Source organism: Protopterus annectens, chromosome 11.part0 (assembly GCF_019279795.1).
Source record: "Protopterus annectens isolate FY-2018-M chromosome 11.part0, PAN1.0, whole genome shotgun sequence".
NCBI classification, from domain to species: domain Eukaryota; kingdom Metazoa; phylum Chordata; order Ceratodontiformes; family Protopteridae; genus Protopterus; species Protopterus annectens.
Window position 1 is genome coordinate 1,569,181,272 of NC_056745.1, and position 16,664 is coordinate 1,569,197,935.

The window sequence follows — 16,664 nt, forward strand, 5'->3', positions numbered from 1 at the left end:
ACAAAAATTAAAAGGAGGATATTCTAGGGTGGCTATCACCGCAGCTCTTTTGTCATGCTTTTAACTTATTAAGCTGTTTACTTAAAATATTAGGTCATGGTTACCATTTAGCTCCAAGAAAACAACTAAGTGTAAAAGCTTCTCATCTTTTTGTTGACGATTTAAAACTGTACAGTTCATGAGATGTGGAGCTGAAAGCAAAAGTCCAAGTGGTTAAAACTTTCTCGGATGATATAAGAATGTCATCTGGTCTTGAGAAATGTGCAAAAGCAAGAGATAAAACAAGAAAGCTGCAGCATCAAGAAAATATCAGTCACAGACAGAAAGGTAACAAAGGAACTTGAGCAGGAGGTATGGTATAAATATTTGGGAATTCATGAAGGATCAATAAAACATTAACAAATGAAAATAAAACTTAAGGAATACTTTAGAAGACTAAAATTAATTTTGAAAACAGCCTTGACATCTAGGAACAAAATCCAAGCTATACACTCATTTGTTCTTCATGTTCCAACTTACAGTTTTGGGGTGAATGGCCCCAAAAGGTACTGGATCAGTTGGACAAGAAAACAAGAAAAAATATTCATGCTTATCAAATGATATAGAAAAATCAGTGTCTACCAAGATTATATGTTCATTATTCTGAAGGAGATATGTGTCTCTCCAAAAAAGATTACAAGTATAGATCTGCAAATGTAGGACTGCATACAAATCTGCTGACTTCACTGCATCAGAACATAAAGAAAGTTTTTTTTAACACATCAGAAGTCATCTAAGATTACTTTCCTGCTTAGTTTAGCAGAAGAGTAACAGTGTCAAGTGGGAATCGATAAAACCAGACAGAAAAAAAATCAGGCAGCAACTTAATGTGCCAAAAAACAAATTAAAATTGTAAGGAAAAGGATCAGATGAGAAGGCAAGAAATACGGAAAATACACAAATATAGTTGCAAGTACAGAAAACTCTAGGAACAACTTCATGTAGATCAGAATCTGACCCAGGAATAGTTAAGGAGAGGTGAATGCAAACTAAAAGATAAAAGGTTACTACTGGTGGCCCTGGATACTGGATTGCTTACCTGTTTCACAAAGCCCATGTGGGAGAAATAGACAATGCAGGTTCTGTAAAACAGAACTGAAAACAAGTTACACATCTTGTTGCTGGGTGTGATGCACTAATAGCAGAGGGCCTCTATACTGAAAGGCATAATAATGTGACTGTTGAATTGAGGAGTGCACAAACGTTACAATATTGAAGTAGCTCAGAAGCACTGGAAACGTGAGCCGCAAAGCATTATAGAGAATTATGAAGTGTATATCCCATGGGATCACCCATTACCAAACATTAAGAGAAGAGATATGAGTAAACCAGATATAGCATTCCATGAATAGCACACAAAAGTAGCACTGATCATTGAAATTGCCACATCCAGTGATTACAACATCTTACACACAGAGGGACACAAAGACAAAATACTAGGATATGCAGACTGAAATTAGGGCAATATAGCAGGAGGATACCCACACAGTTCCAATTGTAGCAGGAGCAATGGGTCACAAAAAAAAATTACTGTCATATGACATGCTACAGATACATGTAACTCCATGCAAGTTACAGAAGGAGTCGATTCAGTGCACAGTGCAGGTGTTGTGAGCAGCACTACTGGCTAACATCAAAGATCGAAAAATTATTAATTTCATGAACTTTAATAATACTTCCACTTAAGAATGGGGTCAATTCCCAGCATGGTACTATAAAACCAAAAGATTTGGAGAAATTAAACAGAGACCTACAAATAAGGGAATAACAATTTAACCCCGTCCATACCTATCAACTGTCCACAATTTTCAAGGCTATCAGAGTTTAACTTATCATAATCCCTCCTAAATTTCATTGCACAGCAGTACGGATTACAACAAACAATACCAGTGTGTTAAAATCCTCTTATTCTCAGAAAATGTATATTAATACGGGTCTACTCCGACCCATCGAATTTTCAGTTTGTCGAAACTGACTTGGTCGATCCCAAGTAAGCGAAATTGCATTTAAACAAAACCGCACTTTTGCGAAAATCATTTCAACGAATAAAAAAAAAATAAAAACAAAAAAAAAATCCAAAAAAGCATGCTGCCCCCCCACACCCCAGCTACTCATATATATACACAAACTCCACGATCGCACTACAGTGGGGAAAAGGGAATATTCCCTTATCCTCACTGTACCGCGATCTAGGAAAACTACCCAATAAAATGATTTTCGCTGAAGTGCGTTTTCTTTTAAATGCATTTTCGCGTAAGTGGGATCTGCTAAGTCAGTTTCGATAAACTTAAAATTCAATGGGTCAAAGTAGACCCGTTAATACATACTCTCCAATCAAAATGCTACCAATACTTAAAAAGGCTCGTTATTAAGGGCATTTGTCCTGCATTATTTTTGGCTTCATCACCAAGTAAAAAGGCTAACCGCTATAATTCAGTCTAATCTTACCTTTTACCTGTTGAGCCTACTCGGAAAACTTCAAGGAACTGTCAAACACAGCCTGATAACTTTGCATCTTTAGTATTTGATCTTCAAGCTACTTCTTTTAGCAGAAAACTTTCCCCCTCAAGGGACTTATCTAATGATCATTTGTGGCTTTATGTTTGAATGTTTTAGGGACTATACTCTTTTCAAACAAATACCTTTACTGCACTTAAATACAGTTATTAGTCCATATGTTTTTTTTTTTTCAATTGTAATTTTTTATGCCCCACAGCCTGATGACAATCAGCACCCAAAGACTTGATTGGCCTATTCATTCCACATGGGGCAAGAGCTGTTACCAGCCAATTTGTTCCCTGTAAGGGGACAGCCAGTAACAGAGTAGTCATCCTGGCAGCCATTAGTGCAGTTTTTAACATGCTATCTAATCACAGCCCTAGTGAGGACAGGGGCTTCACCACGGATGGACTGCCTATGGCCCGAATACACTGGCATGTCCGTTTCCTGACATGCTTTCACAAGGGCTACTGCACTGCCTTTGGTATACCCACCCAATTCCCTCTCCCAGAGGCCTGTTCTCGAGGGGAGTGGCTTACACCACTCCATGGAATTCCAGGTCATCACAGAGGGAGAACCCACCAGAGCCCTCATCCACCCCTTCCTGACTCTTCCAGCTTCCAAAGCCACCAACTCATCTTGGGTTGTCTAGGTTGCAGTCAGTTTTATCCCTCTGTGGCACAGAGCTGTGTTAGATTATTTCTCCATATTCTGATACTTACCAATCATTTCCAGCAGTGCACAACACACATAAAATGGGGAGCATGAAAATATCAGAAATATGTTCATCAAATGCAGTCTGACTTTATGAATTCATCAGTGGTGAAACCAAAGGAGATTTCCCAAGGTGGAAATGCATCAGGGGAATCAGTACTTGCATTTCCATATCATGCATTCTATTTTTCTAATGGTCATGTTAACAAGGTAAGCCTCCCAGGGTACACAGAATATTTCAAGACACAGCAGGGGGAACATGTACTTAAGCGGCTTGCTCAGTCACAAATCTGGCAAACAGAGGCTGTAGCGATCAAACCTAGGACTACTGCAGGGTCTTGATCTAACAGCAGCACATTTTCAAACCTCTGTACCAAACTACCAGATTTTAGCTCAACTGCAGAAACTCTACATGCAGAAAGAAAAAGAACAAAATATGTGACTTCTGATCTTTTGTGAACAAATCCATTCTTGCCCATCTTCCTCTTCTCCATATTCATTAACAAACTTTCCTGAGACCTTCCCCATCTCCCACTTATTCTCTTTGCTTATGACAGTCATTTTTCAATCAGGTTACACTCACACCAACATTCAAAGCCAAACTCCAGTCAGATTTACATGAACTCCACCAGTGGCTCAAACAAATTCTCAACCCTGCCAAGACTGAAACTACGCTTTCTGGAACACCACGGAAAATTCACCACGCAGCTGGCACTATCTTTGACCTACACAACTTTTCCATATAGACAACCTCCACCTTCAAATACGTGGGACTATGGCTTGATCAATCACTAAACTTCTGTTTCCACATAGACAAAGTGAGAGCCAAAATAAACTCCCTCCTCTTGTGGGCCAAAAAGATCTCCCCTTTTCTCTCCCAACAGCCACAGCATTCATTAACAAAGACGTTCTCCTTTCTCATCTTGAATACAGGCTCCTTAATTGTTGCCTCTGCCGGCAAGAAAAACACTGCCATACTCCAGACCATCTCTAACAGCATCTGCTGATTCACTACAAAATCACTTATCTGTGAGCATCACTATCACCCTAGAAAACACAAATGGATACCCAGAAAACACAGTCTGAAGCTATTGATAGGATCCCAAGCTCTACAAACTGCTCCTAACTCAACATATTTAGTCCACTTGCAGCTAAATGTCAAGGAAATACCTCTTCATACAATCTGAGACATTCCTCACAAGCCACAACAACTCTCATTGCCCCTAGAACCAAACTCCACATAACTGCACATCATTTCTCCTCTGAGGCACCTACACTTTGGCAAGCTCTCCCCATTAAGTAAAACACTTATTCCAAATTCAGAATGTAGTTCAAAAAGTACTTCTTCCTGCAAGTGAAATGCTACTACTTCAACACAGGACATATCACCTAACCTATCACCTTTCAGTCTGTTCTCTCTCAAAATTCACTCAAGATTAACCCACTTTAGAAACTAATGTATAAATCATTACACTTTGCTTGACTGTACACTATACTCTGCTTGATCACTGGAATGTATGTAAACATTTTTTTCTATGTAATTAGTCTGAAAGTACAGTTGTGTAAAATCTTACCATAACAGTAGATGTTCTTTCCTTCACTGTTGCAGTATTTCTAACGTATGGAATTCCCTGCAGTGGGTAATCGACTGGCAGCCAATATACCAGGGCCTACTGTTGCTTTAAGGTACACCGAACATCAAACGTATGCTCCTCACATACTGTAGGGCATAAAGGTGACATCTGGATGTACCATTCTCAGAACTGATTTCCCTAGGAGGAACCCTAGTCTAAGGAAACCCAGGAGGGAACCAGTACATCCAGGAAGGAAATTGACTAGAGGGGAGGAGGTAAGGAGTGAACAGTGCAACAATGAAGGTTACGGTAAGATTTTACACAACTGTACTATGTCCTAACATTCACTGTTACAATATTCCTAACATATAGGAAAGTAAAGTTCAAGAAGAAACTTGGGTGGAGGAAGGAAAAGTACAGCTGTCTCAGAAGCCATGAAGAATGGCCCTAGAAAATACCAGCTCTAGCTCTGGAGATACCATCTAACTTGTAGTACTAGGTAAAATTATGTACAGAAGTCCAGGTAGCTGCTTCAAGAACAGAATTAGTACGCAACCCCTTGAAAAAAGCACCAGAATAAGCCACAACTCTAGTAGAACGAGCCTTTACAGCAGAAGGAAGCATCTTACCATGAAAAGTACAACAAAAACAAGTAGTCATTGAAATCCGAGAAGAAATGGTTTACTTGGATACAGCTAATACCAAGGACCTAGGATGAAAAGAAAAACAACTGATCAGATTTTCTAATAGCTTTAGTCTTATCAAAATAAAATCTTGGTTGTCTATGCATCTCCAAAGTATGTAGCACCCTCTCACTATCAGAGTGCGGAGAAGAGAAAAAAAAGCAGGCAAATGAATAGACTGATTAAGTGACAACTCATTAACCACCTTAGGCAAAAAAAAATTATGTACTCACCATAACGTTCCATCTGAGTTGTTGCTTTTCATTTGTATTCAACCTGAGGGACACGGATCAAACTCTGCCATATTTTCCAGCATCGGATCCAAATTACAACTTCTCCCCTACCCGTAATACCCGTCTCCCTCCTCCCCTCAGATCGAGTTTACTGCAGACAGTAGCACCCCAACCTAAAATATATGCCTAAAAAACCCTGGCATTAACACCCAGCTGCTCAACAAGAAAAAGCTAGCCAGAATAAGTTATTGTCTTCATGTGGTCTTCAACCAGAGACCCCAGCTACCACACAGTCCTGGGAAGGTCTCATGGAAGGATGTTCCAGAGCACGGCTGAGCCAAAGGATGCCCTACCCTTGGAAAGGGGATCCAATTTGTAATGAAAGGTAAACATATGTGATGATGCCTAGGTAGCTGCAGAGCAAATATCACTTAAAGAAACCCTAGACCAAAAACCCACAGAAGTATGGACATAGAGGAATGCGCCCAAACATGCCCTGGTGGAGACAACCCTTTGGCTCGACAGGCCAATGAAATGCACTTACAAATCCATCGAGCAATAGTCACCTTTGACACAGGCTTTCCCAAGAAGGGTTTCGAAAAGGAAACAAAGTTGATCAGACTTACAAAAGTATGTTGTGAACATCAAGCGAGTGCAATTTATACTCTCCTTTATTCTGGAAATTTGGGAAGAAAACAGTAAGATTAGCGACTTGGTCAATATTAGACTCATATGTCACTTTCAGAAGGAATGAGAGATTTGTCCATAGGGAGAGACTATCTTTATGAAACACCATATAAGGAGGCTTGACAGATAAGGCTTGGATCTTAGAAAATCTCTTGGCCGAGGTAATGGCAACCAAAAAAGCCATCTTCCAAGACAGAAACTGCAAGTCAAATGTAGCCGCTTGTTCAAAGTGGGGGAGAAACCACAGCTTGCAGCACTAGGGTGAGATCCCAAGGGGGTGCTGGGTCCTTGACCGGAGGCCTAATTAAAAAGGTACCCTTCAAAAAGGCCTTAGAAAGTTTGGAGGAAGCCAAATTCTCTCCTATGTGAAAATTAGAGATTGCTGCCAATTGTACCTTGACCATAGAAAAACTAGCACCACGATTAAAAATATCTGCCAAAAACTCCAAAATGGTGGGAACTGGGGCAGTAAAGGGATCCAGATCATGCTGAGAAGCCCATACGGAGGAACGCTTCCACTTACTAGAGTAAACCTTCCTCGTGGAAAACTTGTGAGCCACTACCAAAATCTTCTTAACAGGAGAAGATAACCTGGGAGTTCTAGCTATCACTGGAACTGTAGCAGCCAAGCCGTAAGCTTCAGGCTAAGTCTGGGTGTGGGATCCTTAAAGGAAGCATGATCAGATCCGGGACCGGATACAGCATCCAAGGAGGACACACTGCATAAGACCACAGAGAGGGGGAACCAAACTTAGCGAGGCCAGAAAGAGGCAATGAGGATTACTAAGCTCCCCAGCTATCTACCTTTCTGAACGAATTTGGGAATTAGAGGGAGTGGAGGATAAGCATACAGCAGACCAGACAGCCAAACTTGAACTAGAGCATCTCTGGGGAACTCCCCCGGAGGAGGGGGGTTCAGAGCGAAATACTCGCTGCACTTAGCATTGGAAAGAGAGGCAAAGAGATCACAGCAAGGTGGACCCCACTTTAGAAAGATCTGTTCCGCTACTGAAGGATTCAGACACCACTCATAAGGCATCAAAATAGACCTGCTGAGCCTGTCTGCCAGTATGCTAAACCTCCCCGGAATGTGTGCTGCCACCAGAAAACATCCGGAGGAGATTGCCCACTCCCACAATCTCATGGCTTCGCAACAAACAAGGTAAGATCTGGTCTCCCCCTTGTTTGTTGATATACTAGAATACAAACATATTGTCTGTCTGAACTGCCATCATCCCTAGGGGAAGATAGGAATTTAGAGCTTACGCCAACAGACTACCATGATCTCCAGGATGCGGATATGCAGACGGGTCTCCAGGGAAGACCATGTGCCTTGGACTGTCCTTCCCATGCAATATCCCCCCTCACCCAAGCAAGGAGGCGTCCATGCTCACTGTGATCATAGGGACAGGAAGGGTGAATGGACGACCCAGGAGTAGATCCGGGAATTGAAGCCACCAGATGAGCAAATTCTTGCAAGTGTGAGATAACTGAACCAGATGAAATAAGGGCAGGTTTAGCAATGACCACTGAACCACCAGAGTCCATCGTAGGACCCTCATATGAAGGTGAGCCATTGGAACAAGATGTGATTGTGACTGCCATGGACCCCAACACCCAAATAACTGAATCTGCAGGGGGACACTGGACTTGAACAATGCAAGAGACATGATGTCAGACAGATAACAGTCTGTCCTGAGGTAGAAACACCTTGCTTTGAATAGCATCTAAGTGAGCCCCAATGAAGTCTAGAACTTATACTGGTTCTAAATGGGACTTGTTGAGATTTATGGTTATGCCGAGATGGTGAGCGGTCTTGAGAAGAAGATCCCTGGCTTGATACAGTCAATGCCTGGAGGGAGCAAAAAGGAGCCAATCGTCCAGGCAGGGAAAGACCTGCAACCCATGCAGCTGCAGGTGAGCCGCCACTACTGCCATCACTTTGATGAACACCCTGGGGGGAGTGGTGAGCCCAAAGGGGAGTGCTCTGAACTGATGATGACTGGCTCCCAGCCGCAAGCAGAGGAACTTCCGAGAGTGTCTGTTCATCTTGATGTGATAGTATGCGTCTTGGAGGTCCACAGAGCACATCAAGTTGTTTCTCTGCAGAAAAAGCAGAATGGATTGGAGTGTGACCATCCAAAATTTTGTCTTGGCGACTGACAGGTTTAGGGGTGAAAGATCCAGGATGGGTTTTAAGTCCCCCATTTTCTTTGGCACTAAACAGAACCTGGAATAGATGCCTAATCTGCAGTCTGGGGGGACAGGCTGGATGACTCGCTTTTCGAGCACTCTGGAAATTTCTACTGCTGCCTGCTCCCGTTGCGTGGGTGAGATGTTTGGGAGGGACTGGCAGGGTTGAAGGAAGGGGATTGAGTATCCTCTGAATATTATCTGCAAAACCGAATAATCGGTGATCAACTCCCAGGCTTTTGGGTGCAGAGAGAGACATCCCTAGACTGCATCCAGAGAGAAGCAGTCGGGCAACCCTTAAGAGCTGCTGCGAGGGTCTGTCCAGGAAAGAATTCCAAGCCCCTTGGTTCTTCGGGCTCCCTCTGCCACGATGGCAGCATCTATCATATCCTCCTCTGCCTCTGGGGGAAGGAGAGTCCTGAGCATCGTGGGAAAAATGCTGAGACTTTCAGAACCACATCTTCTTCACCCCATGCTGAGTCCTGGAAAAACATCATTGCAGGGTTGAGAAGCAAATCCCAGAGACAAAGTCGTCCCGTCCTTCTCACTCTGGACTAGTGTGTCTCGAACGGTCTTACCAAAAAGAGTAGAACCGTCATGGGGTCATTTGTAAACAACTCCTTAAAGGACTCCAAAAAGGCACAAAGCCGGAGCCTGATGGCTATGCCTGTTCCAGCAGCCCTAGAGGCATCTTCAGTGGCATGTGACAGGAGCCTCATGGAAATATTGGATATGGAAGTAAGGGTGATCATACAGGAGGAGAACACTTTCTTCTCCTCTGCCGACACAGACCCTGGGGTAGATCTCTTTGACCAGGTCCTGATGCAGTGTGATAATGTGTCCCATGTAATTCAGCGTATGCAAAGCAAATGTCGCTGAGGCGCAAGTCCACTTCCCAAAATGGTCCAGGGCCTGTGACTTTCAGTCTGGCGGATGGACTGCAGAACTCTAAGTGAGAGCTGTCTTGGTAGCCACCGCAACCACCATGGCATCTACCGGGGATCCCTTCAACCAGTGTTGCCTATCCGAATGGGCACGGAGTATTTTCTCCAGGCACTCTGGGATAGGCTCGACCGTATCCGGTTCCTTCCATGCCCTGGAAGAAATTAAGTCCACAAGGGGATACATGGGGGAGGACACCCAGGAGGTAGGGGACCCTGTGCCAATCATCTCCAGTAACACTGTCTCATCTGGATTAAGTTTTTGGGTAGAACACTTCCCTCGCTGGCACAGGATCTCCACGATGTCTCCAAAGGAGACATTATCTGAGGGGTGATCGGACAGAACCCTCTCCTTCCTCCAAGTCGGTCTCTTCAGTGAGGACTCCAATGGGGGTCCAAGTGCCTCCTTTTGCACGTGTGTTTCACAGGGGAGCTCCTCAGGGGGGCTTTCTGGGGAAAACTTCCGAAAGCTCCTGGGGGGGGGCCCTGGGGAGTAGTGGAGACAGGCTGTCCCTGAGGGAGCAAGATGGTGGAATCCAGGCCAGAAAGAGAGGGAGCCAGGATGGACTCAGAGGATGACAACGTCAAGAGTCTTGACAGAGCACAGCGAACCCTCTCCACCACATCGAAAGGAGAGGGCAAATGAATCCCCACAGCAGAGGTAAGTAGAACCAGATTTGCCACCCTCTGCGCCAAAGGGGGAATCTGATCCGAGCCTCCAGGCCCCAAGACTCAGTGGAAGGGCCAACTCCAAAAACTCAAAGCGACACCATCCCCTTGGATCCAGCGCCGAGACTACGGCTCCAAAGAGTCTGACAGCTCAGAAAAGGTCAGAGCCGAGCCACTCAGGGCAATGGTTGGTGTTGAGGTACCTGAACAACCAGCACTGACCCCTCAACGCTGGGAAACCCCGGACACGACGACTCCAAAGCTGGTGAAGGGATCAGAGAGGAAGCAATAGGAAGAAAAGTGGACTGCATGCTCCCAGCCCTTAAGGGGGAGGGAGCAGGCAAGAATCCCATCTGAATCTGGGTCCAGATAAACCTCCGTTTCATCCTGTTCACCTCGGCTTCGGAAAGACTATGGGTGGACCAACTGGAAGAAGCTACCAAACCCAGGTCTGGAGTGGCACTGAGGGGAAGCAGACACGGGGAAACAGCCTCAAGATGTTTGCAGCTCCAGAGAAAAAATGTGGAGACCAGAGTTGAGGTGAGCCTCGGGTCGTATCTGGCCGAGACATGGCCGGGGTTCCTAAACAGAAGAGCCGTCAGAGGACCGCTTCTTGGGCCTGTCCTGGTCATTGGGACAAGACCTTTCTCTGACCCCAGACTTCTTGGAGGGAGGTGGATTCCCAGAAGCCAACATGGTAGATGAGGTAGACTGAGTAGCAGCCTCCAGGGGGGAAGGAGGCCCTTAAGAATTATCTTGTTCCCCCTGTTGATCAAACAGAGGGGATTGAAACCTGTGCAGATCGAACAGGAGGTCTCAAGTGCTCTTTCCCCAAGCACACAACGCAGAGTGGAGCCATCAGAAGGGGCAGCTTCTGGACACACACAGCACACTTCCAGAAGCCTGGCCTAGGGGGTTTTGCCATGGCTAAAGGATACCACACTCAAACACACCAGAAACAGACAGGCGGGAAGAGAGGGATAAAGAGAGAAGACTTTTTTTTCTTTCTTTTTTTTTTTTAAAACAGGAACTGGCACAACTAGCGCACAGAGATAGGTTAGGTAAGGTAAGATAGACAAAGATAGAGGGTTATAAAACATAGAAAGTAGAAATACTCAGAAAAAACAGATCACCCTAAAGCTAAGGAAACATGGGGCTGCAATCCATGCTGCTGTCTCTCACGAGCAGCAAACGAGATCCGAGGGGAGGAGGGAGACACAGGTATTATGTCATAAGGGACTGAAGCTCAGATGCCCGTCTGGCAGAAGTAAGGGCCAAAAAAAGAACAGCCTTCCAAGAACTCTGTTGCAAGGAAGCTGAAGCAGCAGGCTCGAAAGGAGCCTGAGTCAACTTCTCCAAACCAAAATTAAGAACACAGGGTGGAGGAAAAAGGCTTCTTGGGAGGTCTCATATGAAGCACGTCTTTAAGGAACTGTTTAGCCACAAATCTAGAAGCCAAAAGAGGAGATAGGGGCAGACAAGCAGAAACAGATAAGTAGGCCTTAACAGAAGAATAGGCCAAACCAGCATTGAGCAACTCGCACAAATAAGAGAACCAGAGGAACATCCACAGTAAATGGGTACAGGTTATGAGAAAAGTACAGTTGTGTGCACTTACCATAAATGCAGATTTTCAAGTGTAGTCACTGTTGCAGTCATCACATTTGGGTTATCCCTGCCAGAATAGCCCTCAGCCGGCCTGAATACCAGAGACTTAGTATTTCTGTGTTGGTTGCTGGCGCTTGAGGACTGATGTCAGGCCATCAGTGGTATAAAAGGAAGGCATCCTACACCATTACATCAGTTTTTCTTGCCCTAACCTGTCAGGAGTCCCCAAAGCAGGAGGCCAGGCTCTGGTGGTAGAACCCCACCAGTGGAAATAAATACCAATATGTCCCTTGTAAGAAAAGGAAAAAAGGGAAGAAAAAGAGAAAAGGGGAAGGAGGGAGGTAAACCAGGACTGCAACAGTGAATAAACTCGAACATCTACATTTATGTTAAGTGTACATAACTGTACTATGGTCTTCGTGTTTCACTGCTGCAGCCATTACATTTGGGTAGATTCCCAAAGCTGAGGAAATGGATGGAGGCAGTCCAGGAAGCTAGGGGCTGGCTAGCATGCCCTGCAAGACCGCAGAGACAAACCCTGCCCTGGATTTGGAGAAGTGCGGCAGGTGGTAATGCTTGGTAAAAGTATGAACAGATGTCCAGATGGCAGCCTCCAGGACGTCCCTGATGGGGACTCCTCTGAGGAAACCTGCAGAGGTGGAAGTTGCTCTGGTGGAGTGTGTCCTGTTCCCCTTGGGGAAGGCTTGCCATGCTGTTTGTAGCAGAAATGGATGCAGTGTGCTATCCATTTGGAAATGGTTTGCTTGGAGATGACTTTGCTTTCTGCCCCTGAAGCAAAGCTAACCAGCAATTGATCAGACTTTCTGAAGGGCTTAGTCCTGTCCTGATAGTATCTGAGCTGTCTGTGCACATCTAGAGTGTGCAGCATCCTTTTCGCTTGTTTTGGGGGTTAGGAAAGAAGGTGGGTAAATGGATGGATTGGTTGAGCCACACTGGACACCACCTTGGGCATGAAGGATGGATTAGTTCTGAGGAATACCCTGTTCTGCATGGAAAATGATGAAGGGTTCCACAGCCATGAGTGCTTGCAGCTCAGAGACTCTTCTGGCTGAAGTGATGGCCAGGAGGAAGGCTGTCTTCCAGGAGAGAAATTTTAGCTCTGCAGAAGAAGTTGGTTCGAAAGGATGCAGGGTGAGCTTTTTCAAGACTAAGTTAAGGTCCCAAGCTGGTGTTGGTGCCCTTCTGGGGGGCCTTAAGTTGCTAGCCCTCTAAGGAACTGTTTAATCAGAGGGTGTGAAAAAAGGGGCTGCTCAGTGGGAAGATGAGCAGAAATAGCAGAGGCATGAATTTTTATAGAGGAGAGAGACCACTGTGTGGTAGGTCAGCTAAATAATCCAGGAAGAGAGGGCTGGAGGGCTGCGACATACTGATCCCCTTAGCCTGGATCCAGGTGCAGAACCTTTTCCAGAGGTATGGGAGAAAAGGCATATACCGAGAGGTTTACCCAGGGGAAGGACAGGGCATCCACTTTCCAAGCCATGCAGTGATGCTCCCTGGTGCAGAATTTGCTGACCTGATGGTTGGTGTGGAAGGCAAAGAGATCGAACTCCCTATTTCTGAGTTATTAGGTAAATATGTTTCTGTTGAGCTGCCACTCATGAGCATCCAAGAGCTTTCTGCTTAATTGGTCTGCCAGGGAGTTGAGAGAGCCTGGCAGGTATTGTGCTAACAGGTGTATTTGCATGGAAGAGGCTGTCAACGAAAGGGTAATGGCCAGCCTGCACAGTGGGTAGGAGTGAGTGCCTCCCTGCTTGTTTACGTACCACATCACAGTGGTGCTGCCTGTTCTGATCAGGAGAACCCCAGGAGAGAGAAGGGGTTTAAAAGCTATCAAGGTCTGCTGCACAGCCATCACCTTTTTTTGATTGATGTCCAGGGGGAATTTCTGGGGGTTCAAATTGGCCCTGTATGCACCTGCTGTCCAGCTGTGCATCCCAAGCATAGTCTGATGCATCTGTGGTGAGGGTCTGGGCGGCAGGGTGTGGGGAGAAGGGCAGTCCCTTGTTGTGGGAGTAGGCTGTTGCCCACCAAAGAAATTCCTTCCTCAAGCAAGGAATAATAGGTAGAAGAGTTTCCAGATCTTGAGAGTGTTGACACCAAAGGCTATTTAGGTACCAATGAAGTTTCCTCATAATCAGTCTGGCATATGGAATGAGGAGTATGCAAGAGGCCATGGACCCCAGGGCTTGCAGGATTTTCCTTGCAGAAAGCTGGGGCCTGGTGGCCAGCTGAAAGGAAAATGTGTTTCTCTGGTGTAAGGCATGCCATCTGGGATGCTGTGCCCAGACTTGCTCCCAGGAAGATTATCCATTTGGTGGTTACCTGTTTGGATTTCTTTTTGTTGACTGTGTACCCTAGGGAGGTTAGTAGGTCCTTTACAAAGGCCAGGTCTTTGAGCAGCTTTTCCTGGCTGTCTGCCTGAATAAGGCAGTCATCTAAGTAGGGGGTAAATCTGAATATTTCTTTGTCTGCAAAAGGCAATGGCTGGAGCCAGGCATTTTGTGAAAATTCTGGAAGCAGTAAATAAGCCAAAGGGAAGACCAGAGAACTGAAAGTGTTGAGATCTATCTCTGAAGCAGAGATATTTTCTGCAGGACTCCCTGATAGGAATGCGGAGGTAAGCCTCTTTTAGATCCAGGGTGGCTAGCCAAGCGTCCTTGGAGAGCATGGGGAGCAGCTGCTGGAGGGTGAGCATTTTGAATTTTGGGACCACCAGAAAGGTGTTTAGAATGGATAGAGCGAGGATAGGGCGCCAGGTGCCCTCTTTTCTGGGCACCAGAAAAAGTCTGGAGTAGAAGCTTTGGCCTATCTGCTCTGCAGCAACGTGCTCTACTGCCCCCAAGGAGAGCAGGGAATGGATTTGCTTTTGAGCCTCTGCCCACTGATTTGGTGGTAGATCTGGGAACCCTTTTGGGGTTGGGAAGGGTGTGGAAGGAGAAATTGTACCCCTGAGACACAATGTTCAGAACCCATTAGTCCTTGGTAATGGTGGTCCAGGTGCTTGAATGAAAGGTGAGTTTTCCTCCTAGAGGTATGTGAAGTTGTGCAGAGGTGAGGTTGGGAAGGGGCGAGTCATTGTGAGTTCTTACCATACGGGGGTGGCTTAGAACTCCCTGGTTTTGAAGTGGAGGTAGTCCACTGCTTAGATCTCTGCAACCCCTGGGGCTGCTGTCTGGTGGGTCTGTTTCCACGGGGCCTAGGCTGGCCCTGTTTACTCGGAGCAGGAAAGGACCAGTGCTTCATAGGTTGGTACTAGGCTATCAGCCCTAGGGCTGATACAAGCCTAGCCATAACAATTCCCTGGCTATTTCTTCCCACACTATTTACTTCCCTGGACCCCTGTCTAGCAGGGCGACTGACATGATCCCTGGGGTGAATTTCCTTTCTCCCATCCAATCGTCAAGGTTCCTTTTGAAGAGGACCGAAGAGGCACTCTGCTTGACATGTATGGGCAATCTATTCCAGAATCTGGGGAGTGTCTGGGTCAGGAACCTTGCTTGGAGGGAAAATGCCTGCTGAACCTAGGGGGCTGGACCTGTAAGAAATCTTTAACAGTCTGCATAGATTTTGCTTTTTCTTCCATCTTTTTACGACCGCTTCTGCTTTACAGCCAAACAACTTATCTTTGTGCAAGGGTGCATCCAACAATTTTGATTTGATATGGTCTGGCAGGGGTTGTTCCTTAAGCCATGCATGTCTTCTAATGACAAATCCGGTGACTGCTGCCCTGCAAGAAGCTTCTAGGGCATCAAAACCACAGTGCAAAGTGGGTGTGTTTAGTTACTTGACCAGTAGAATGCATTAAGTCCTGTAAATCTTTAGATTCTGGCCATGCAGGAAAGGAAGACATTTTTTGTTTAAGGAGTTGCAAGGTATGTTACTACTTAAGCATATGGAACTGACAATTTAGTGCCCTGATAGCAAGAGTAGCTGAGGTGTATACTTTTTTACCCCATCTGTCCAGTGCTTGGGAATCCCTGTCTGAGGGGGGGTGGGATTCTTAGCTGAGGTTGCTTTAATCCCTTTAGGCCCTTGAGTAATGACCTCAGGGTCAGCTGTTGGATTTTTAAAAAGATATTTGTGCGAGTCAGGGACTCTGTAGTACCTCTCTGGCTTTCTGGGAGCAGGAGGGAGGCCGTCTGGAGTCAAGCTGGATTCAAGAAAGACATCAATCCACCACATATGGGACTGGGGAGATGGCTAAGGGCCTATGTTGTGAAAGGTCTAGGAACTCTCAGAGTCTCTTTTTAGACTATGGGTAGTCTTCACTCTCCCATTGGAAATGCTCCCTTAAGGTATGCAGGGTTTCCCCAAAGGAAAAATCAGGGGGAGAGGCTGAAGGAATGGATTCCTCGGCATCAGAATCCTCATATCTGGAGAGGGGCAGCATATTGTCATAGTCAGATGCATCCGATTCATCTGACTCTTGTTCAGACAAAACTACTGGAGAGAGATTCTCTCTTCCTTTTAGAGGGAGTGGCTTGGCTTCCACTAATCAGCATAAGGTGGTCTGCCATTTTAAGCATTTGAGACTGAGGCAAGGGAGCAGGCGCCTGAGAATGGGTAGTCGGGTTTCTTGGGTGTGGTTCGACCCCTGGGCCTAAGGAACTCGGTTTTCGAAATAATGGTAGCTGTGAAAGAAAGCGTTGGTTTATGTCAGGATTCTGTGTTGCGAAAGACTTCCTTGGAAGCCGGTGGCTGCACAGCGGCTCCGGACACATCCAAGGTAGAGACAACTGCAGGATTCTTAGACAAAGAAGAGTTCTGCAGCACACCGAACTCCGAAAAGGTCTCGGTAGTGGC

At 45.6% G+C, this 16,664-nt stretch overlaps 1 protein-coding gene across 1 annotated transcript in view; it reads right to left on the reverse strand.

Annotated features, from left to right (window-relative positions):
- Positions 1-16,664, reverse strand: part of LOC122815105 (nuclear-interacting partner of ALK-like) — a 592,488-nt gene that overhangs the window by 103,151 nt on the left and 472,673 nt on the right. The gene's annotated exons all lie outside the window — the stretch shown is intronic.